This window comes from Canis lupus, chromosome 26 (assembly GCF_003254725.2).
Source record: "Canis lupus dingo isolate Sandy chromosome 26, ASM325472v2, whole genome shotgun sequence".
Taxonomy (NCBI): Eukaryota; Metazoa; Chordata; class Mammalia; order Carnivora; family Canidae; genus Canis; species Canis lupus.
This window is the reverse complement of record NC_064268.1, coordinates 35,312,333-35,336,292: the sequence shown is the minus strand read 5'-3', so window position 1 is coordinate 35,336,292 and position 23,960 is coordinate 35,312,333. Positions and strand designations below refer to the sequence as shown.

The 23,960-nt window shown below is 43.8% G+C and overlaps 1 protein-coding gene across 6 annotated transcripts in view; it reads left to right on the top strand.

Moving 5' to 3' along the window:
* Window positions 1-23,960, top strand: part of PRKG1 (protein kinase cGMP-dependent 1) — a 1,199,334-nt gene that overhangs the window by 851,546 nt on the left and 323,828 nt on the right. The window lies entirely within an intron of this gene.

The following is a 23,960-nucleotide window of genomic DNA, read 5'->3' as shown; positions in this document are numbered from 1 at the left end:
AAGTACAAACTTACTAGACCCAATCAGGCCCTTAAAAAAAAAAAAATACACACAAAACCTTCAATCATGTTCTTTCTTTTTCACAGCTGTGGGAGGATTAGTATGTTCTGCAAAACAATAGCTATGACTCTGTAATAATTCTGAACAAAGAAATACATTATCATTATGTGTCAGATCTTCTAATCATAGATCCCTTAATTTATGTTTGGATGGTGTGAGCCATAGCGTGGCCCATGCCCACACTGCCTCAGAAGGGAAACGCGTGATTAAGTGCCCACATGTTTGTGTTGAGGGCACAAAAATGAAGTCAACAGACAAAATGCGAAGTAGATCTATAAATAGACGGCCCAGTGCATGAAAAGTATTCAACTCAAGTTGAATAAACAAGCGCAGTGAGAAATTAGATTAAATTATGTATCAGATAGAGTGAAGCAAATTTGGAAGAACAAAAGCAATACCAGTGTCACATAACATTAAAGAGAAACGTGCTTGCATAATAATTGAGCTGTCTTTCCCTCTGCAAATATCCACAAGATGAAAGAAGCCCAGATTATCTTGACGGGAAAGCAGTATTATTATAGCGTTCAACAAAGAAGTTGCAGCCTTGTTTGTTGGACAAACATTTACGGAGCACCTGCCACCTGCCAGGAATTGTTCCAAGCTCTGGGGCTTCGGAGCTGTTCTCCCTTCACGTGGGTTCCAGCAGAGGGTACAGATGAGTGGTAAGGAAGGAAAATAGCCTTGAGGGATGAGGCCACTCTGGGCTAGGTTATCACGGGAGCACCTCTCTGAGGAGGTGATGTTCACGCTGAGATCTATGTGCAGGTCTGAGATGCTGGGGGTGGGGGTGGGGCAAGTGGAGAGAAGGCTCAGGTCCTAAAGCAGGAGGAAGTTTCCTGTCCTTAAGGAACAAAAGGGAGGTTTATAGTAGGGTGAGATGGGGCTGAAGAAATTAGGCAAGGCCAAGTGACGGCAGCTTTGCCAGTCGTGATGAGATCTTAGCTTTTTATTCTGAGCACAATGGGGAGATGGGTTGTAAGCAAAGTCACACTCTGAGTTGAGGTTTCATAATCTCTGGCTGGCCGTTGGGAGAAGAGGGTTGGAGAGGGGTAGACTAGTTAGAAGGTTACTGCCAGGTAACCCAGGTGACAATGGGTGTCTGTGTCCAGACTCACTTTCTGACTCTCATTCATTCTAGTCACCGTGAAACAATGCTTCCAGCATAAGGGGACCAGAAAAGTTAAAGACTTGGGACAGGGGAGGTAGGAATGGAGAGAGATCTAAAGTGTAACAGGTAGAGGAATGAGAACAATGAGGTGGCTCAGGAGGTCCATGTAACTAGAGGACACCCTGGGGATGCTTGGGATGTCCTCTTCTGCAGGTGAAAGAGAAACCCCTGTGAGTCATTCCTGCTGCCACCACCCCCAACCCCCTCTTAACCCTCTGTAAGTTCCAGTGTGGACATACCCAATTGTGTGCTTCTCCCTGGGAGCTTCTAAAACAGGAGATAATACCTTATTCCTAGTATAGCAGCTTAGTGCTCCTTTCTTCTTCTTTCTCTTTATATGACATAGTAGGAATGTTTCCTTTTGTATTGAGTCTCTCTTGCCCTCCCCTTTTTTAAGGGACCTACAAAACCTCTCTCTAGTCTTTTTGAGACATTGTGTGTAGGCGTAGATTCTTGGCAAAAGGCTGGTCTGGATGAAACACAATAATCCCAACATTTTCCTCAGCTGTGTTTTGCATGACAGGCTGAAATAATTTACATGACTTTCTATTAATTGTTTACCTTTATTGTCACCATACTATGCTCTCCTCACCCCATACCTGATTCAGACTAAGTCTTAATACATACCAGAGGTTACTTTAGGTGCTCCAAATGTGGTTCACTAGAGAAGCCATTGTATTGTTTGTCAAATAAATTAGAAGATGATTTTTGCATGTGGGGAATCCCAAGCTCCAACTTTATAAACTGATTCCATTGACCTTTATAGTATCCCATATATTACAGCAAAGAAATATATTTCAATTAATTAGTCAAGTGTTAGAATCAGTTCTGAGAATCTAGGAAATACCTGGGGGTAAATGAAAAGAACTGTAAAGGGGCACCTGGGTGGCTCAGTCAGTTGAGCCTTCATCTCAGGTCATGATCTCAGGGTTCTGGGATCGAGCCCCAGCCTGCTCAGTAGGGAGTCTCTTCTGTTCCTCATGCCACCCAAGTGCACTTGTCCAACTGCACACATGCTCGCTTGCTCTCTCTCAAATAAATCTTTAAAAAAAGAAAAGAACTGTGAAATTGTGAGATAGGATGTAATCTCTTCTTTCTTCCTATAACGGCATCACATACTTTCCCTCTTTCTTTATGTACAGGTGATTAGTCTTCTTGATGAATTATATTTTTCAAATGCATGGGCCCTTTCCTAGCTAATCTCTAACTGAGAAATAGTTCCCTTCAGTGCTTACCTATCCAAGCACCGTGGAGAATAAACCAATGTGTAATATCCACTCACGTATCAGGACTGTAGTGACACCTTTAAAGAAATTGGCAAAAACATTTCCTAATAGGGAAGAGAAGCAATGATTAACCTGATAACCATATCACAAAGAGTGTTCAAAATTAATTTGAGTAGGAATTATGCTTTAACCATGGAGGGCAAAAAAGTTTAGATAATTCAAGGAAAACTGTACTTTGTGGAAAATGCCAGATTGAAGAGCAAATCAAGCCAACAAATTCACTTTTCACCACTTGGCAGAGAATATTTTCCCTTCATGCGAATAGAAGTGGGGCATGGGTACTATATTTAAATCTCTTGATTTTTTAACTGGAAAATAAGGCATATCAAAACCACTTTTTATTGAAATCTGTTTCATGTCCCATTTGCTCATTAAAATGTTGGACTTGGTTGTCTTGGAATTAAAAATCTCCTTTGCTTCAGAACCAGCCTTTTAAAGCTCTTTACCTTGGGATCTGCAACTTTGTATGATCGGATCTTGGACACATTTGAGCCCAAATAATGGATTGTTCTCATTTGTTTCCCTAGGTGGTGCATTAATTTGTTTTTATTTTTTGTTTTGTTTTGTTTTATTTGGTACTTATACTATCGTGGCCCAGACAAGGTCTTAGACAAATAACATTCCTTGGACTTCTTGAATTTAAAGGGAAAAGACAAGAGAATAAAAATAGGAAAAAAGGAAAGGATAAAATATTCTTCAATCTACCAGTACTTGCTAATATTGTAGGAAGCAACTATCTGATCATATAGTCCAGGAAACAACCCTGGAGAAGGAGGTTAGTGTATCCCAAACACCCCACCTAATCCAGCAGGTGTGATTAGGTATCTCATTGTTCCTTACGGGTATCCTGCCATGGTGATGTCTTCCCAGATCCCTGTGCATCTCTCCAGCTGTGAGTAATGCAGGGGGAAAGTCCTGCATTTGATGGAAAGTCCTGATTATTGGAGCACTCTGGGAAGCTCTCTTTTTACCACTCTAAACAGGCCTCGAGTCCTCAGGAAAGAGACTGATGGAGCAGACAGGAACATTATTAGTTCTTTTGAAATCTGTTGTTAGAATTAAACTTTTCCTTCCCTTCCTTTGGGTCTGGCTCTTGCTATTCGAAGCCAAGCTGGAAGGAATTCAAAGACCTGTTCTTTCTCAATTGCTCTGGCATAAAGGACTTTGAATTTGGAGATTGAGCTGTTTTGTTCTGTCTGGCTTCTTTTGGGTTGTCCCTTCTGTGAGGCAAATAGCTACTTTTGAAGGAGGATGGTGTTAGCAGGATGTAGAGAATAGAAAGAGACAAAACTCTGTTTAATATTAATTTTTTCCACATCTTATTTTATTATAGAAAGAAATATGGAATGGGAAAACATATTCACAAATCACATACAAAAAAGCAATTAATTGTATTATTCAGTGTTCACCAGAGAAGCAGAACCAACAGGATATGTATATGTCTATGGAGAGGTTTGTTCCAAGGGATTTGCTCCTATGACTATGGAGGCTGGCAGGCTAGGAGACCCAAAGAGCTGGTGTTGCAGCTCTATTGCAAAGGCCATCTACTCGCTGGATTCCTGGACGAGGGGTCGGTCTTTGTTTTATTAAGATCTTCAGCTTGATTGGATCTTGAGGCCCTCCCAATTATAAAGGGAAATCTGCTTGACTCAAACTCCACTGATTTAAACATTAATCTTATCCACAAAAAACACCTCACTGAAAAATCCAGAATAAGGTTTGATCAAATACCTGGACACTGTGGCCAAGCTGAACTGACACATAAAATTAACCATCAAAGGACTTGTATCTAGCATATATAAAGAACACTTACAACTCAATAAGAAAACACAAATAGTTCAATTTTAAAAGCAGCATATGAGAGGCACCTTTAAGCAGTTGGCTCTTGATTTTGGCTCAGGTCATGATCTTAGGGTCAAGAGATCATCCCCAGAGTTTGGCTCTCTGCTTCGCAGTGGGTCTGCTTAGGTTTGTCCTCTCTCCCTTTCCTTCTGCCCCTCATCCTGCTACATGTACTCTCTCTCTCCCTCTCAAAATAACTAAATCTTTAAAAGCAGCACATGTCTTACATGGACAGACATTTCCCCAAAGCAGATACACAGAAGGCCACTAAGCACATGTAAAAATGGTCAACATTAATGGTAATTAGGAAGTGAAAATCAAAGCCATGAAGGTGTATCACTTCACACATGCTTGGATGGCTAGAATAAAAAAAGGTGATAATAAATGTGAATGTGTGAAACAAAAAATCTAATCCCTCTCTGGTGGGTAGGGTCGTAAAATGGTGTGGTTTCTTTGAAAGTCAGGCAATACCTCAAAATGTCAAACACAGGGTTACCCTGTGATGCTTACATTCTACTATTGGGTATTTTCCAAGAGCATTGAAAATAAATGTCCACACAAACACTTGTACATGCATGTCCACTGAAACATTATTCTTAATTGCCCAAAAGTAGAAGCCCAAATTTCCACGAAGGGATCAATCCAATGTGGCGTACTCCTACAGTGTGATGTATTTGGTTATAAAGAGGATCGGAGTCCTGATACTATCACATGGATGATCTTGAAAGCATAATGGAATGTAAACTGCCATACATGATGTGACACTATTGAAATGTCCAGAATAGGTAAATCTGTAGAAGCGATAAGTGGATTAGAGCTGGAGCAGGGAGGATGAGGAACCTCTGGGGAGTGACTCCTCAGAGCATGTTTCCCTTTTCAGCATGATGAAAATATTCTGAAATTAGATTTTGGTGATAGTTGCTTAAGTCTCTGAATATACTGAAAACTATTGAATGGTATACTTTAAATGGGTGAGTTTATAATATGCGAACAGTATCTGACTAAAGCTTTACAAGAGATTTGTAGGAGGGTGAAGATGCGTTGGAGGATCGGCCATATTGCTGGAAACAATGTAAGACAATTGAAGTAACTTGGAAACTTGCCCTGGAGAAGACTTTATGGGGGAAGAGTATTGGATTCTTTTTAAAATAGACCACATTGTGTTAGAGGATGGGACGCTTAGTCTCTAAAAACGAGACTTTAGCCCACTGTTTAACCCACCATTCATGAATGTCTCCCTCGCAAATGGGGATAGCAGCCATTTCTGCCTCTTGGAGAATTGCAGTGGTCTTCATTTGTATAATGAATGTAAAATCATTAAACACACAAACACATCACTTCAGATGTTGACAACAGTGCTTTCCGACCCCTTGCATGTTGGTGCCTGTAGAAAATATGTATCATGCACACGCAGTAAGATTAACAGATGAGACTGCTCAAGGCTGTCGCGTATTTGGGCCGGGCCAAGGGGCTCTCCCCCTGGAAGGCTGAGCAGACACTGGTGCTGTTTGGACTCCTCTGCAGTTGTCACAATCTTGGGTGAGGATGGCAGGGTGCTGCCCTCTGGCCTCCAGCGGTTAGAAGCAGGCATGATCCTGAGCATCCTATGTGTGCATTCACAGGGCAGCTCTGTCACAAGCATCCGGCCCCAAACGTCACCAATGCAGAGATGGAAAGTCTGCTGCGGTCCAGAGCTATGATACACTTGGGAAACTTTGCTGAAAGCGTGAAGGAACTAAAATAGGGTGATATGGTAGTGAAGAGCCAGGGACGGGTAGACCCTTAGCCAGGGTCATTAAGAGACTTACCTCTGAAGAGGTGGCATTCGAGTTGACAGCCTTGCAGATGGTACGGGTTGCAAACTATTAGCACGAAATGGGAAGTGTTAACAGAAATGGTACGTATTTGGAAAGCTGCAGTGGGGAAGACCTGAGGGCAGGATGTCGTGTATATTTACGTGCTGATTTGGTGCTTGAACGACGTAGACTGTGGCGTTTCAGCCTAGCTGTGACTCTGTGTGATTATCTTCTCGGTGAGACTTCTGTGTTCCGAGCCTCCTCCGTGGCCATTCCTCTTCCTCCAGGGAGTGTCTTCTCCTGTATCTCCTGGGACAATGTAGCTATCCGTGTGTGGAAGAAGTAATAAGTGCTGTTCGTTGCTTTCTTTAGTCTCTAATTCTGTGAAGATTTTACCCCCCCCCCCCTTTAGATTGTAAGTCCCTCAAAGGTAAGAAATTGCAATTTCTTGTCACTGGGTGCCCGTAAACAGCTGGCGAAAACCCCAGCAATACGTTCTGCTTACTGATGCCGATCGCCGTGCCAGCCTGAGTCTTTTGTTAAATGCCATCTGGGGTAAATATTCTCAGAGTCACGATTCCCAAATTCCAGCCAGGGATCCGAAGTTCAGACAGTACAACTAAGTCAAGGAGGAGGTATTTTAACCGACTCTGGTGGTGGAATCAGCACCTTCCCTGCTATAAGGCCTTGCATCTTGACAATCTGTTGATTAAGTTGGAAAAAGAAAAAAAAAGTTACTTGTCCTCAGCCCCCATTCTTTCTTATAAATAGGAGAGGCTTCCTTCTGAAAATGTTTCCTTGTCTTTTTTTTTTTTTTTTTTTTTTTTCCTCCCTGCAAGAAATTAGTTTTCTCCCGGTCAGCATTTTTAATTTGTTATGACAGGAATCCATTTTATGCTGGCCACAGACTCTGAAACAAGGCATTTCCAGTCTTTTTTTTTTTTCTTTCTTTCTCACCAGAGTATGTATGCTTTGCTCCATGCTGCTTGTAATTCATTAAAATGTATGGTGCTCTGCAAATAGGAAACCAGTCTGTAATAAATCAGCTTTCTAGAAAACATTCAGAGGAAGTGCACGGCGTGGTTGCCGCATAAGAACAGACAAACTTGCTTGGTACTTGTGATTTGCTGCCGTTTATGGGGCTTGTAAATAAATGGGGAATTGGTGTGAAAGTATAAATTAGGGGCCTGCCTGCAGCCCACCTGTAAGATCCCATTTACAAAGCACCCGTTTGAGAGTATTGCTATGGATCATCAGGAGCCCCGAGCCCCTTGCGAGGCACAGGGATAAACACCAGGTGGGAAAGACAAACCCTAACCCCGAGAGAGTAGGATGCAAGATCAACCATCTCTTTCCTTTTTTTTTCTTTTCTTTTCTTTTTTCTTTTCTTTTATTTATTTATTTATTTATTCATTCATTCATTCATGAGAGACACATACTGAGGCAGAGACACAGGCAGAGGGAGAAGCAGGCTTCCTGCAGGGAGCCCGATGTGGAACTCGATCCCCGATCCTGGGATCACAACCTGCACCAAAGGCAGGTGCCCAACCGTTGAGCCACCCAGGGATCCCAACCATCTCTTTCTTTTAACCAGAGGCATCTTCGTGGCTGGGCCAGAAGGCCGAGTTCTGGGATCTGCAGACAGTGGGCCTCCGGGTTCCAGATGGGCGAGGAACAGAAGCACCTGGGGCTTGGGGCGCAGCTGTAGGAAGCGGGAGACCAAGGTCCTGGGGCCCTCGGCTTCATCACCCGACACAGGGCTGGGCTGTGAAGGAGCTGGGGGGAGCCGCTCCTGGGGGCCTTCGGTCCCAGGTCTCCAGGTCTCCAGGTCTCCCGGCCCTTGGCTCCCCTCGCCCTGCAGGGAAGGGGTCCGGCACTCTACGAGGCTTGTGCAAGGAATCCTGCAAGGCTGTCGGCGGGGAGGTGAGGCTGTGACCCGGGGCAGGCGTGTATCATGCTTGGGGCCCCCGGGCAGTGTGCACAGGAGGAGGTGAGCCCCCGGGGCTGCGGGAGGGCCGGGTCCTGGGGCCCCCGGGCAGTGTGCAGGGGAGGGGATGAGCCGCCGGGGCCGCGCCCTGGGGACCGCGCTGCCCGGTGCGGCCTCTTCGTCATCGCCGGACGCTGTTGGCCAGCTTCTCGCTCCCTGGGAAGAGCTTTTATTTTTTAATACGTACACCTAAAAATTATCATTTTAGTAAAGGCAACACGGTGTGTCTCCAGTGAGGACCTGTGCGCCACCGCCCCGTGCACGGTCCTGCTGCAGGGCCCTGACCTGCGCCCCCCCCACCCCCCGAGCGGGCCGCGTGCCAGCCCTGCGGGGACCTCGGGGACCTCGGGGACCTCGGGTCCCGGTGTGTCGGCCTGGGGCGCGGTTCCGGGGCGGGACCTGCGAGCCTCGCCCCGCGCTTCCTGCGTAACCGGGTGGGTTGGGCGCACGGTCCACGCGGGGCCTCGGCGAAGGTGGCCGCGCGGGTGGGGGCGCAGCGTGGGCTTGGCGCCTCGAGGCTCTCGGCGCAGCTCCGGGGTGCGGGGGGCGGGGGGGACACGTGGGGATGGGAGTGGGGGTGCGTGGGAGACGCAGGGGCGCGGGGATGGGGCGGGGGTGGGGGTGGGGGACACGCGGGGATGGGGATGGGGGTGCGTGGGAGACGCAGGGGCGCGGGGATGGGGCGGGGGTGGGGGTGGGGGTACGCAGGGATGGGATGGGGTGCGTGGGAGACGCAGCGGCGTGGGGACGGGGATGAGGGCTGGGGTGGGGGACACGCAGGGCTGGGAGTGGGGGCGCAGCGGGACACACAAGGGCACAGGAGTGGGGGTGGAGGACACTAGGGGCCCGGGGATGCGGGCGCGGGCCACGCAGGGCACGGGGATGGGTGCACGCAGCATGACCATGTCCCAGCACGCGGGAGGGAGCCTGTCCCTAGAGGACCCCAAGGCGCAAACCCTGGGTGGCAGGAGAGGCGGAGGCCCTGCGGGGGGGGGGGGGGGGGGTGTAGGGTAACAGGCTCTTACTGCCACGAGGAAGCCCCGTAGCGGGGACGGAGCGAAGGCACCTGCGGGCCGGCAGGGTCCCGTGCACCCGGCAGGTGGCCGCCTCTGCAGCCCGGGCGCCCCCTGCCCCCTCCCCCTCTCCCCTCCCCCTCCCCCCTCGTGGCAGCTCACACCGCCCAACCGAGGTCTGGACTCCAAGCGCTTTGGGCTCAGCTGCTGCCGCAGCGGAGACCTCAGGGCTTGGGCCTTGGCAGGTGGCCCAGGTGGCGCCTGGGGGGCTCCCTCCACCTCTGCGGGGCCCCCACGGCCCAGCCTTAGTCGTGGTCACAGCGCAGAGCACCAGGGCGCGGGCAGCGGCGCGGGAGCGGCCCAGGCACCGTCGATGGCCTCTAAGCCCGCCAGGTGCCTCCCGCCCGCGATGCTCTGTCTTTACTACAACAGGTGGAACGTGCCCCCCACCAGCCTGGCTTCTCAGCGGCTCCCTTTCTGTCCCGGAAGTCTTCCTCTTCCCCCCGCAATCTGCTGGTGCAGATGAAACCATCAGGGGAGTCGTGCTCTGCAGCTACAAGCCAACCTGGTCCTGGGCTCCAGTGTGTCACCACACATGCCCCCATCCTTGTGCCTGGACCCCTGCTCCTCACCATGCATTGACCGCACCACAGAGGCCGTCAGATTATACCTCCAGCTCCCCTCCCAATGCCAGGAGTGAGGGGTGCTGTCCCAGCCCCAGGCCGATGAAATCTCTCTGCCCCTGAAAACCAGCAGAACACCTAGGCATGTTCATATATGCACACGTGCGTGTACGTGCACACACTTCTTTATCTCCGTGTTACGATGCTTGGGTCTGGGCCTTGGCGACATTTTCAGTGCCAGTCCCCAGTTCACTAGCTACGTGACCGGGTATGTTAACTTTCCTAAGTTTAGTTTTGCCTTCCCGAGAATGTGATGATAGTTATCTACATCATAGGACTGATTTTCATTTTTTTAAACATAATTTTTCCTTATGAATAAACTTCATATTTTAGGTGGTTTTAGGTTTACAGAAGAATCAAACAGTTCTCATGTACTCCCCTCTCTCTGCCTTGTTGTCCTTATTCCTAACATCTTGCATTGAGGGGATACTTTTTTTGGGTTTTTTGTTTGTTTTTTTTTTGTTCTTTTTTTTTTTTTTTTTTTTTTTTTTTGATAAACCAAGATGGGAACATTATCAACTACAGACCATGGTTTATGTTTAGGAGGCTTCTCTTTGTGTTGTACAGTTCTGTGGGTTTTGCCGGATGCAGGATAGTAATGTCATCTATCCAGAATAACAGTATCATAGAGAACAGCTTCAGGGTCCTAAAAAAAAAATCCCATGTGATACAACCGCGTGTCCCTCCCTCCACCCCCCTCTTTACCATCTCTGTAGTATTGCTAATGTGAATGATACAGTGTTTTAAATTTTAAATTCCACTTTTTCATGACCAGATAGAGGAAATCAGTTGACTTTTGCATATTAATCTTGCATCCTACGACCTTACTATAATCATGTGTTCTAGTTTTTTTGGCCTTTTTAAAAGCCTTATACATAACCAATCCCGTAGTCTATGAACAAAGTCTATGAACAAAGACATTTTTAATTTTGTTTTTTTCTCATCCGTATGCTTTTTTTCTTTACATATTAGCTCCGTCTCCCAGCATAATACTGAATAGGAGCGATGAGAGGGGACATCTTCATCCTATTCCCAGGCTCCGGGGAAAGCATCTAGTTCCTCAACATTAAGTCTGATTTTATCTTTGGGCTTCTCTATTTCTAGATTAAAGTGGATTTTTCTCATAAATGGGTGTTGGACTTTGTGAAATGCTTTTTTTGCATCTACCTATATGGTCATACAACTTTTTCTTCTTTAGCCTGTTGATATGAATTCACACTAATTGATTTCTGAGGGCTAAACAAGACTCATACCTGGAATAGGTCCCACTTGGTCGCGGTGTATAATTTTTAATCATGCATTGTTTGATTTGATTTGCTAATGTTTTATTAAAAATTTTGGCATGAGGAGTACCAGTTAGTAATTTTCCTTTCTCTTAACGTGTTTTTCTGGCGTTGCTTTATGGATAATTCTGGCCTTAGAGAGTAGGTTGGGAAGTGTGCCCTCTGCTTCTGTGTTCTGGATGAGGTTGTATAGAGTTGGCATCATTTCTTTACAAAATATTTGGTAGAATTCACCAGTAAATCCATCGGGGCCTGGTGCTTTCTGTTTTAGAAGATTATTAATTACAGACACACCTTGGAGGTATTGTGGGTTTGGTTCCAGACCACCGCAATAAAGAGAATATCCTAATACAGGACTTCAGATGACTCTTTCGGCTTCCCAGTGTGTATGAAAATTGTTTACATGCTACTGATCTCTTATTAGGCGTGCAATAGCATTATGTCTAAAAATACAATGTACATATTTTAAATAAAAATGTTGGTAAAAAGCGCTGTTATTTGAGCTTTCAGCAAGTCACAATTACTGATCACAGATAGCCATAACAAATATAGCAATAATGAAAACGCCTGAAATATTCAAAGAATAATCACTATATGACACAGAGACACAAAGTGAGCAAATGCTGTCAGAAAAAAATGTTGCTGGTAGACCTCGTGGACACAGTTGCCACAAATCTTCAGTTTGTATGAAAAGCAGTATCTGTCAAGTGCAGTAAAGTGACACACAATAACATGAGTTAGTCTATATTGACTCGATTTCTTGAGTAGATTTAGGCCTATTCACATTGTTTCTTCTTTTGTGAGTTTTGACAGATTATGTCTTTCAAGGAATTAGTTTCATCTACATTATGAATTTGTAGGCATCATGCATTTTTTTTCAAACTTCTTATAAATTCTAGTTTAATAGACAGTGTACTATTTCAGGGGTAGGATTAGGGATTCAGCCGTAGTATTTCTTTTTTTTTTTTTTTTTTAAGATTTTTTTCTTTATTCAAAAGAGACACAGAGAGAGAGAGAGGCAGAGACACAGGCAGAGGGAGCCCAATATGGGACTCAATCCCAGGACTCCAGGATCATGCCCTGGGAGGAAAGGAAGGCAGGTGCGAAACCCCTGAGCCACCCAGGGATCCCCCAGTCGTAGTATTTCTTTATTATTCTGCTATCTATAATAATAAATCCTCTTTAATTTCTGATATTAGTAATTTATATCTTTTTTTTTAATAGGTTGGCTAGAAGCTTATAGGTTTTATTTAGTAAGAACCAGCTTTTGGTTATATTGATTTGTATTGACTTCCTGTTTCCTATTTTATTGACTTCTGTTCTAATTCTTAATTTTCTTCTCTTTGTCTTACTTTGGATTTAATTTGTTCTTCTTTTCTTAGTTTCTGAAAGGGGATATTTAGATTATTGCTCTTATTTCTTTCTTATTTACACATTCAATGCTATAAATTTCTCTTTAAGCACTATGTTTGCTGCATTCAAGAGATTTTTATTTTCACTTATTCTAAAATAGTCTTTGAGTCATGTATTATTTAGAAGTGTTTAATGTGCACATTCAAAAAAAAAATTTCAGCCATCTTCCTGTTAATTGATTTCTAGTTAAATTCCATTGCATCTTAAGCATATATGTTGCATGATTTCTGTTATTTGGAGTTTAGGGTGTGGTTTATGGCTCCAAATGTGGTCTTAGTGAATTTTCGATGAAAACTTGAGAAAAGTGTATATTTTCCTGTTATTAGATGAGTTATTCAATAACTCATTGATCTTGTTGATTGACAGTGCTGTTCGATTGTATTCTTACTAATACAGAAGCATTGAAGTCTCCAATTAGAATAGTAGATCCATCTCTCTCCTTGCAGTTTTATCCTTTTTTTTTTTTCCTTACGTATTTTGACATTTTGTTATTAGGCACATACACATTAAGCATCATTATGTTTTCTTGGAAAATTGACCCTTTTATCATTATGTAATGTCCCTCTTTATTTCTGATGATTTTGATTTGAAGTCTGATTTACCTGAAATTAATATAGCTACTCAAGCTTTCTTTTGATTGGTGTTAGCATGGTATATAATTTCCATCCTTTAACTTTTCATCTTTGTCTTCAAATTTGAAGTAGATTTCTTGTAGACAACCTGTAGTAGGATCTTGATTTTCCTGTTTTGGTTTTGTTTTTAATCTACTCTGGCAGCTTCTGCGATTTTGATTGGTATATTAAGACTTTTATGTTTAAAGTGATATTAATATATTTGAATTAATATCTACCATATATATAACTTTTTTTTTCCTTTTTAAGATTGATTTATTTGAGAGAATGAGAGAACAGGGGTATGGGGGCAGGAGGAGAGAGAATACATTTTTTAAGCAGACTCCATGTTGAGTGTGGAGCCCAAGGCGGGACTTGATCTCACAACTCTGATATCATGACCTGAACCAAAACCGAGTGTCAGATGCTTAGCCAAATGCACGACCCAGGAACCCATACACCTTATTTTTTCTCTTTCTCTCTTTGTTATTCTTTCTTTCCTCCATTCTTTTGTGCCCACTGTGGTTTTAACTGAACATGTCCTACAATTTCATTTTCTTTCCTTTCTTAGTGTATCAATTATATATTTTAAAATCTTTTATAGTTATTGCCCTTGAGTTTGAAATATGCATTTATAACTAACCCAAGTCCTCTTCCAAGTAAAACTATATCACTTTGTAGGTAGTACAAGTACCTTATCCCAGAGTATTCCCTCCCCTATCCTGATGCCATTCGTTTCACTTATTCATAAGATAAAATAGCCTATACGTTGTAACTATTATTGTTTTGAACCAATTGTTCTCACCTTCATGATTCCTGTTCTTTTCTTTATATAGATATAAATTTATGACCTATATAATTTTCCTGTTCTCTGAAGCACCTTTTTTAACATTTTTGGCAGGACAGATCTCATTGGTGACAACTTCTTTCATTTATCTGTTTAATTTTTTGGCCTGAGAAAATCTGTTTCTCCTTCACTAATAATTTCACTGTATCTAGAATCCTAGGATGGTTGTAGTGGGTGGTCTCTCAACACTTTAAATGTTTTACTCCATTCTCTCCTTCCTTGTGTGGTTTCTGAAGAGACATTTGTTATCCTTATCCTCGTTCCTCCCTGGGTGAGGGGTGTTTATTCCTATGCCGTGTTCCACATTTTCCCCCTTTCTTTGATTTCCAGTGGATTGAATATGATGTGTCTTCACTGCTATTTATCCTACTTGATTGTCTCCAAGCTTTCTGGATCTGTGGTTGTCTCTGTCATTAATTTTGGAACATTCTAAACCATTTTTATTTCAATTATTTCTTCTGTCTCTTTCTCTTCTGCTATTCCCATTATACGTGTGACAACTTTTGTGATTGTCCTTCAGTTGTTGGATATTCTGGTCTATATACTCTTCCTTTTTTCTCTTTGTATTTTGGTTATGGAAGTTTCTGTTTACAAGTTTTCTGGTATCCCCTTTAGGGTTTTCCAGCTCTGTGCTTCCACAATCCATTTGTTCTAACATGTTCTTTATTTTTCTATTAGAATCCTTAGGCCTATTATTCATAATTACTTGAAATTCCCTGTTGATAATTTCAGAATTTCTGCCATCTGCCATCTGAGTGTGGTTCTGTGTCTTATTTTGTCTCTCCAATTTGTTTTGTTGTTGTTGTTGTTTTGGTCTTTTAACATGCTTTGTGATTTGTTGTTGTTGAAAGCCAGATATGATGTATTGGTTAAAAGGATATGAGGTAGATGGACCTTTAGTGGGAGGTTTTATGTTTATTTGGGCATTAGACTGTTTTTACTGTAGCTGTGGTGTCAAAAGCTAAAATTTCCTCTAGTGTCCTTATTTTCTTCTGTTGTTTGTGTTTCCCTGGAAACTCCTCCTTAACTTGCAGTCTTGTAGCTGTAAAGTCCTGGATTCTATAGAGAAGCACAACCAATAAGAGATTCATATTTTATATTTATATCCACAATCTACTGTCTATAAGCTGGAGATCCAGGAAAGCCAGTGGTGTAATTCAGTCCAAATCTGAAAATATAAGAGGAAGTTGATAATATGGATTCCAGTCTGAGTCTGAAGACCTAATAACCGGGAATGCCGAGAGCAGTTGAAGATGGATGTCCTGGTTTACACAGTAAATTTAGAAGAGTCAAATTTCTTCTTTCCTCCACCTTCTTATTCTCAGGCCTTCAACCAAGTGTACGATGCTCTCATCTACACGGGGGAGGACAAACCATCTCACTGAGTCCACAGATTCAAATGCTGATTTATCTAGAAACACACACACACACACACACACACACACACACACACACACACGTAGAGATTTAATATTAAGTCAAATACCAGGCACCCTATGATCTAGTCAAGTTGATATTTAAAATTAACCATCATGGGTGGTAAGGGGTGGAGGAGACAGGATTTGTACTATAGTCCAACCATTAGGTCTCAGTCTTTCAGTGAAGCCCAAGTGAGGTGTTTCCCTCTCCTCTCCTCAAGGGTACAGGGACCTGGAGTTGAGTGTCTTCTTTACCCAGGTTGGCTCATCTTTGGAAAGAACTCCCTTAGGCTCAAGTAGAGTAGTTTCCCTTGAGTACAGGCCTTGAAAACAGAACAAAGTGCTCAGAGTATACTTCAGATCCATGTTTCCTCCTTTTCCCTGAACAATTATGGCGATCCCCCCCCCACCCCGCCCTTCAGATTGAAAACCTCATAGAATTGCTAAGGGGCAAAAACCCTGAGAGTTAGGGGGAGTTCCCCTAAGGCTGGGTCCCCAGGGGCTGTTAATTCTCCAGCTGATCTATACTGAGCCTCTAGCATTGCCTCAGTGAGGGCTTACAGCATTCCTCCCACACCAGCTCTAGCTGAGGGTGTCTGCTTTTGGGCTTCTGCCCCCAGTAGGTCAGCTGTGAATCTGGGCATCTCCCCATCCTTGTCTCCAGTGTTCGAAGCAGCAATTAGCCCTGTGACCTCACTTTTCCAGCGGCTCTAAGAAAAGTGATTTTCAGTTTACCTTTCTTTCTCGTGTAGATAAGCATTTGTTTCCAAACTCTTTATGTGTCAGTTTGAAAACTACCGTATGTAAATACTAAATGTAATATCCATGGAAAGCACTTAGTGCAGTGCATGGCACTGAGTGAGACTGTGTTGTTAGCTATTACTGTAGTTTGTTGATTCTATCGATTTTTTTTGTTCAATTAAACAAGATATAATGGGCGTCAAAAAGTCAGTACATTTGAGCATATTAGAAAATTATTTCAGTGCAAAATAACAGGTTTCGGGAAATAATTTACTATAGTCAGAGGTCTGCAGCAATCAGAATTCCAGGATGACACTGGCATAAAGAAGCAATCTGAGCCAAAAGCTGGGCCAGAGAACCCGTGACAAGAGGGAGCGGTGAGAAACATGAAGGAAAATATCGAAAATTAGGCTTGCGGGAGTATAAGTTTGGGAATATAGAAAAGGTGGCGAAGGGGGTAATAGCCTCTTTAGATGTTTGACCCACAGTACAATTGATACAGCCAGCTTTGTCTTTTGTATTCAAAGATGGTGCTTCTGATGGGATTGCTATTTGTGCCAAGAGATGCTATTGAATGGTTTATTGCGAGAATGGCCGCCCTTTGGTCCACAGCTGTCACCACTGTTTAGAGCAAAGCTGTCATAGATGTGTGGCCTGCCCAACCTCTTTGCTCAGCCTGAGCCTCCCCATCCCTGATTGCTGTGGCTTTACTTGCTCTGTGCTGCTCAGATGTGCAGTGATTCAGAATAGCCACAGCGTTTGAAAAGCACCACCAACGCCATCCTTCCACCCTGCCTGCTTGTGGTCCTAATTAATCCGTTCACCGTGGGCTGTTTGCTTGTGGCCTATTTTCTCAATATTTCTTGCATGGCATGGTTTGTCTTCGGTTTTTGACTATTCTTGCTGAGTAACCCTAGAAGTTTTGCTTGCTTCCAGGACCTCATGGTCAACAACCTTGCTTTCCTTTTTGGTGTCAGTATTGGTATGTAGCTCCACACTTAATGATAGCGCTTTAGAAAACCAATTTTATGTGTAGGAAATAGCAAGGATCATCCTTGCAGCCCTGGAGGAAGTTGTACTCTAACTGCACCATGAACTTTCAATTTGTGCTAGGCCGTGATTCTAGTATTAGTTTCCTAAATAGAGTAGGTCATATGACTGACTTGGGGAGGTTGCTTAAAGAACAGTTACGTGAACAGCCATGGAACTACTGAAATAAATCTAGGAGAGGGGCCTAGAGACCTGTATTTTAGGTAGCAACTATAAGATTGCAGGTCAGGTTACAGATTGGCTGCAGGGACTGTGTGTGGATAGGCACGCACGTGTTCGTGCGCACACACACAAGCATGAACTCCGTTTCTATAGATGCACAATTTAGTTAAGGAACAGAACCTAATGCAAGTGGGGTGGCTAAACCCAGCAGGAGCAGATGCCTCCTGCGTCTGCAGGTGATTACTATGCTCTTCCTCCTATCCATACATTGCTGCTGGTGACACTTGAGACAGGTGGCATCCTGCTAGGATTGAAAAAGAATGAGGGCAGCCCGGGTGGCTCAGTGGTTTAGTGCCGCCTTTGGCCCAGGGCCTGATCCTGGAGACCCGGATCGAGTCCCATGTTGGGCTCCCTGCAGGGAGCCTGCTTCTCCCTCTGCTTGTGTCTCTGCCTCTCTCTCTCTCTCTCTCTCTCTCTCTCTCTCTCTCTCTCTCTCTCCCCCTATCTCTGTGTCTCTCATGAATAAATCAATAAAACCTTAAAAAAAAAAAAAAGAGAAAGAAACACTTGGCTCTGTTACTGTTTGCTTGCTTGCTTGGGGTGTGTGTGTGTGTGTGTGTGTGTGTGTGTGTGTGTGTGTGTGTGTGTCGTTAATGAGGTTTTCTATTATCACTGCAGAAGATGTTACCCTAAAATGTTAGCATTTCCATATAAGGCAGGGATCACCGAAGAGCCCACTACCAATGTTTGTACTGCCTTTGAGCTAAGAATGATTTTTGTGTTTTTTAAATTGCTGGAGAAAAAGATCAGAAGAAGAACAACGCTCCATGACTTATGAACATTGTATGAAATTCAAATGTCAGTTTTACTGGAAGCCAGACACGCTCATTTCTTTTCCTGTTGTCAACAACTGCTTTTGCCCTGCAGTGAGAGCTGCACGGTTAGAATGGGGACAATGGGGCCTGAAAGCCTGGGATCCTCAGCAGCTGGTTCTTCTGGAAAAAGCTTGCCAATCTCGGATTTCAGGGAATGCTTACAGGTATCAGGCTCTCCTGGTTCCTGATTCAAACACAGCACCAGCAGGTTCCCATCCTTACCCTTGGAGGGAGGAGGCTGAGTTAGTGCCCAGGTGGTCCTGAACATGCACACTCCCTGCCCCCTGCTCTCCAGAGCCCTGGAAACAATTCCCCACATTGGAGCCACATATGACCCTGACTTCATATCCTCCAGCCCGGAGGTTCCCATACTGAGTTTGAGTGGAAGGCCACAGTCACATGCATTGCCCTTCGTGCCACCCTGCATGATTCACATGGTCTGGAGGGTTTAGGAAAACACCCATCAATAGAGGAAATGAAGGGCTTGCTGGCCAAGAAGCCAAAGACCTGTACGAAAGGTATTGGCAGCAGAGTCTTGAAGCCACAAGACTGGACCTCGGGTCTCTGGCTGCCGTTCTGGTCATTTCTGCAGGTGGAGAGAGGCTCTCTGGGCAACTTCGAGGCAGCCGATGGCTTCTTCAAAGGCAAACAGATGAGACGCTTCCCTTATTGAAGTGGAAAAAGTTGTTTCAAGTGGACACCAGGAGTCCCCACCCCCCCCAGGGGGTGTCTCTCATCCTTACTTGGAGTGTCAGCTTTTAAGAACATAAGGGCCAGAAAGCTTAAGGTGGAGGGAGGGGGAAAAAAAGTCAATAAAGAACAATCGGGGCGCATTCTGACCGACGTTTGGATTTGGAGCCTCCCTTCCTCGTTAGCATTAAAGCTTTCCCTATCTGGCAGAAAAGCCAAGCAACTGAACTTGAACTTCCACAGAGATGTTTTAACAGCTGCTCACCACCCTAAGATGAATCTCAGTAATTAGAACTATTATCGTTTCTGTCATCGGTACAGCTACTGTGATTAATCCTCAGCAGGGAAAGCCGTGAGGCTAAGGCTGCCTGTTCAGGCTCTGAGATCCTCCCTTCCGCTCCCTGCCCTGGAGGACAAGCTCTTCGTGGGGGCAAAGTAGCTCTGAAGAGGACGAGGACCTGGTGGCTGTGTAATGTGTTGAGGATTTGGAATCACCAGCCAAGGGGATGCTGGAGACTGACCCTGCCTTTCATTTTTCATTCTGCTGCTTGACTGTTTTGGGTTTTGTTTGTTTCTTTTTGTTTTTGTTTTGTCTTCTTTTTTTTTTAATATTTAAATTCAGTCTGCTAACAGGTAGTATCATACCCAGTGCTCATCCCATCAAGTGCCCCCTCAGTCACCCCATCCCCCCGCCCACCTCCCCTTCCACTACCCCTTGTTGGTTTCCCAGAGTTAGGAGTCTCTCGTGGTTTGTCTCCCTCTCTGATATTTCCCACTCATTTTCCCCCCTTTCCCCTATAACCCCTTTCACTAGTTCTTATATTCCAAGTATGAATGAAACCATATGATGATTGTCCTTCTCCAACTGACTGACTTCACTCAGCATCATACCTTCCAGTTCCTTCCATGTCGAAGCAAATGGTGGGTATTGGTCCTTCCTGATGGCTGAGTAATATTCCCTTGTATACATAGGCCACATCTTCCCTATCCATTCATCTGCCGGTGGACATCATGGCTCATTCCAGAGTTTGGCTATTGTGGACATTGCTGCTATGAACATCGGGGTGCAGGTGTCCCAGCATTTCACTGCATCTGTATCTTTGGGGTAAATCCCCAGCAGTGCAATTGGTGGGTCATAGGGTCATTCTATTTTTAACTTCTTGAGGCACCTCCACACTGTTTTCCAGAGTGGCTGCCCCAGCTTGCATTCCCACCAACAGTGTAAAAGGGTTCTTGACTGGTTTAAAGGGTCCTGGGACTTATTGGAGAGCAGCAGAGGTGAGGTTATGCTGTGTAGACGTTGGCCCCTCAAAGGTGATGCCTCCACTGAATTTGCAAACAGCTCAGATCACTCTTGAACAGCAATGAAAGGCACCTCGGACATAGCCACTATGGACCTGAAAAAAAGGAGATAATAGAAAAATGGTTTTGATATTTTTAAAATAGCAAGTCTGTTGCTTGGACACAGCCTGGGCAGTTGTGTACAGTAGTTTTAAAATGTGTGCCTCGCCAGTCCCTTACTTGATCCATTATTTTGAAATTGCGGGCAGGGAGTTTTGCCCTAAGTCATTCATCTTTTACTTGCTTTTCTTTGATATTCAAGGAGGATGATTAAGCTGTGCGTGCCAAACCTGGTGATGAATATATCCAAAACCAGACCAAAAAAATAACACACTTGTAATTGTGACGTATAGATCAAAAGGGCTGATAAAAGACTGAAACAAATTAATTTTCCATTTTATGTATTTAAATTTTGATTAATCAAATGTGACTCCATCACTAGTTGCTAAACATTTATCAACGGTTCAAAAAAGGGCTTGATCAATAACATGAAGGCAAAACCCGCAGGCATAACATTACATTAATTTGTTCTTAAGTGGAAAGATATTGGAAGAATTCCCACCCCCACTCTCAGCTGAATAATCCATTTCCCAGGATTATTGGACTGAGATCTGAATTCTGATATAAGTATAGAAACAGAACAAATTAGAGTCTCTAACACCGTTTCCCGACTAAAATCTATGAATGAGAAAGAGCCATTCCATAGCCTTCCCTCGCAGGATGCAAATGTGTTGAAACCTAAGAAGATCTGAATTTTGTCTGTTTCCCAGACTTCCCCCAGGGACATTTTCAGGGCAGACTGTTGTCCCTGTTTACCCCTCAGCATCCCCCAGAACCCCGTGAAACAGGCTGTGGCAAGTGCCTGTCCAGGCCTGGAGCTCCTGGTGATAAATGAGCTTGATGGGCAGGGGTTGTGGGGTGTTTGCTGTAGTGCAGGGACCACAGAGGGGGACTGGCTGAGAAGGGGGCACGGGGTCCCCGGGGCCAGCATCTCTGGAGGCCCCTGTGTTCATGCTCAGTGTGCTGAGCGCAACAGGGAGCCCGACGTGGGACTTGATCCCAGGACCCGGAGAGCATGACCTGAGCCGCAGGCAGATGCTCCACCAACAGACCCAACCGGGCACCTCTTCCATGTATTTACTAAATATATTCTTCTATTACCCAAATCCTCTGCAATGAAGTCTGGGTTCATGATTTTGGGCGTAGAGGTAATGATGCGTTCGTACACTGAAATATTGGTGTATATACGTTTTTATTTATTATATTTTTTTAAGTTTATTTTATTTTTATTTGAATTTTTATTTATTTATGATAGGCACAGAGTGAGAGACAGAGAGGCAGAGACACAGGCAGAGGGAGAAGCACGCTCCATGCACCGGGAGCCCGATGTGGGACTCGATCCTGGGTCTCCAGGATCGTGCCCTGGGCCAAAGGCAGGCACTAAACCGCTGAGCCACCCAGGGATCCCTATATACGTTTTTAATACACGTTATAAATGAAGTGACTTGGAATGTCTGTGACCCCCAGTTGGTCCGTGATGAGTTTATGATAAGAAAAACCTATGATCGTGAGTTTTGGGTTTTATTTTACTAAGCCAAAATGTATTTAATTTAAAACAAGGTCTTCTCTTAGGAGACTGACTTTTCAATATTTGGATAAGCTTCCTTCTATTCAAGAGGGACAAATACAGTTTTAATTTGATTTTGTTTTATACACTCTTACTCGGGAATGTGTCCTCAAGTTGTTTTTACGTAGTTACGAAGAGATGACCGAGTTGAGTTGTTAGCCTCGGTAAGAGTCAACACTGTCCTGTGGTTGGTTCCGGCCACTTTTCATCACTTTTCCCACCCAGATGGTAACAATGGTGAGTCTTAGTGTGGTAGCTTACCCCCTTTTTCTGTCTTTCTCCCTTTCTTTCCTAACATCAGCATAAATTTGTGAGCTAAAGGAGTGTTGGGACTTGAAGTAGATCTCCTCTCTGTGAAGTCCTTTGATCCCTTACAGAACTGAATATTCATTCTTGGCGTCTCTTCCGCATGCATCCCGCATAGAACTAATGGTCCTGGACTGAACCTATCACACTCTATCATTGCCTGAAAACTGATGAACCAGGGATCAAGTCAACATCTCAAAATTACAATAACCTCAGGGGCACCTGGCTGGCCGTGTTGGTGAAGCGTGTGCCTTCAGCTCAGGTCATGATCTCAGCGTCTTGGCTATGAGCCCCATGTCTGGCTCCCTGCTCAGTGGGGAGGCTGCTTCTCCCTCTGCCTCTGTTGCTCCCCACTGATCATGATCTCTCTCTCTCAAATAAATTTTTAAAAAATCTAAAAAAATTGCAATAACTTCTCTAATAGGAACATTGTAGGATAATAATAACTAAGATGCTAGCAAGGAAAGGGCCTTGAAAATGATCTCCCTCAACCCTTTCATGTTATAATTGAAGAAGCCCAGACATGACTTGATAAATACTTACAGTTCCCTTGATAATCAACTCATGAAACTTAGTGTTTCCATTATTCCTACGGGAAAGGAAGGGACTTTGAGTTGTTATTGGGTTGAGTTAATGCAATAAAAGATAATACTCATCAATGCAGGGGTTTGGGAAGAATCAAGGAATATATTTTGTACATTCCATCCTGAGACGTGATCACCCATGGTGAATAAATAAATGCCAGTGAGAAGAGTACTAGTAAAATAACAAAATTCACATTCAGGAAGCACACTGTTAGAATTGTTTCTTATTTAGGTATCTGTGAGATCATCTAATACAAATTTTCAGCCCAAATAATCTACTGCAGAATTCTATCTCCAAATTTTGTATGTAAAAAAAAAAAATGAAGAAAGATATTAATAGTTGGTGTTTGGAAATCCTCCTGTTATTTTCAGTTTTTTTTTTTTTTTTTTCTCTGCGGAAAGCAATTTTCTCTGCTGAATAATGTAGAAATTTAGCCTGAGTGCTCCTCATTAGAAAGGATAATCTTTGTTACTGTAACATTATAATTCACTTATTCTTATAAATATTCTGTTACATTCCTCACCTTGGAAATTTTCTCATTTAAGACATGGACTATCATTTTCTCTTTCCCGAATTGGTTTGGTGCTGATTTTTTTTTAATTGAGGGTAATGATGTTCTTTAACTCATTTCAGTATAATTGTTTTTATGATTCTAAACATACCCAGAATATACTCTACTACTGGAAAAGCAATAGGAAAACATTGGAGAGAATAGCTCACCCATGACCCCAAATAATTGTCCTTCAGTAGTAACAATAGCTGCCATTTATTGAATATTCATCATATGTCAGACCTCAAGGGCTTTATTCACATTCACTTACTGAATTCGTAGGCAAGTCTATGAAGTAAATGGAATTAAGCCTATTTTACAGGTAAAGAAACTTGGCAAGAGCACTCACCCAAAAAGATTGACACATGGGGGCCCCTGGGGGGGCTCAGTCAGTTAAGCATCCGATTCTTGGTTTTGACTCAAGGTCATGATCTCAGGGTCATGAGATCAAGCCCCCATCAGGCTCCATACTCCGTGTGAAGTCTGCTTGAGACTCTTCCCTCTGCCTCTCTCCTACACCCCAAATAAATAAATCAATTTTTTTTTTTAAAGGTGACACACAAAGGATTTGGCTGTAGATCTGTTATCCACCCAAGACCAGACTTGTAATTTTCTTGGTTCACTGC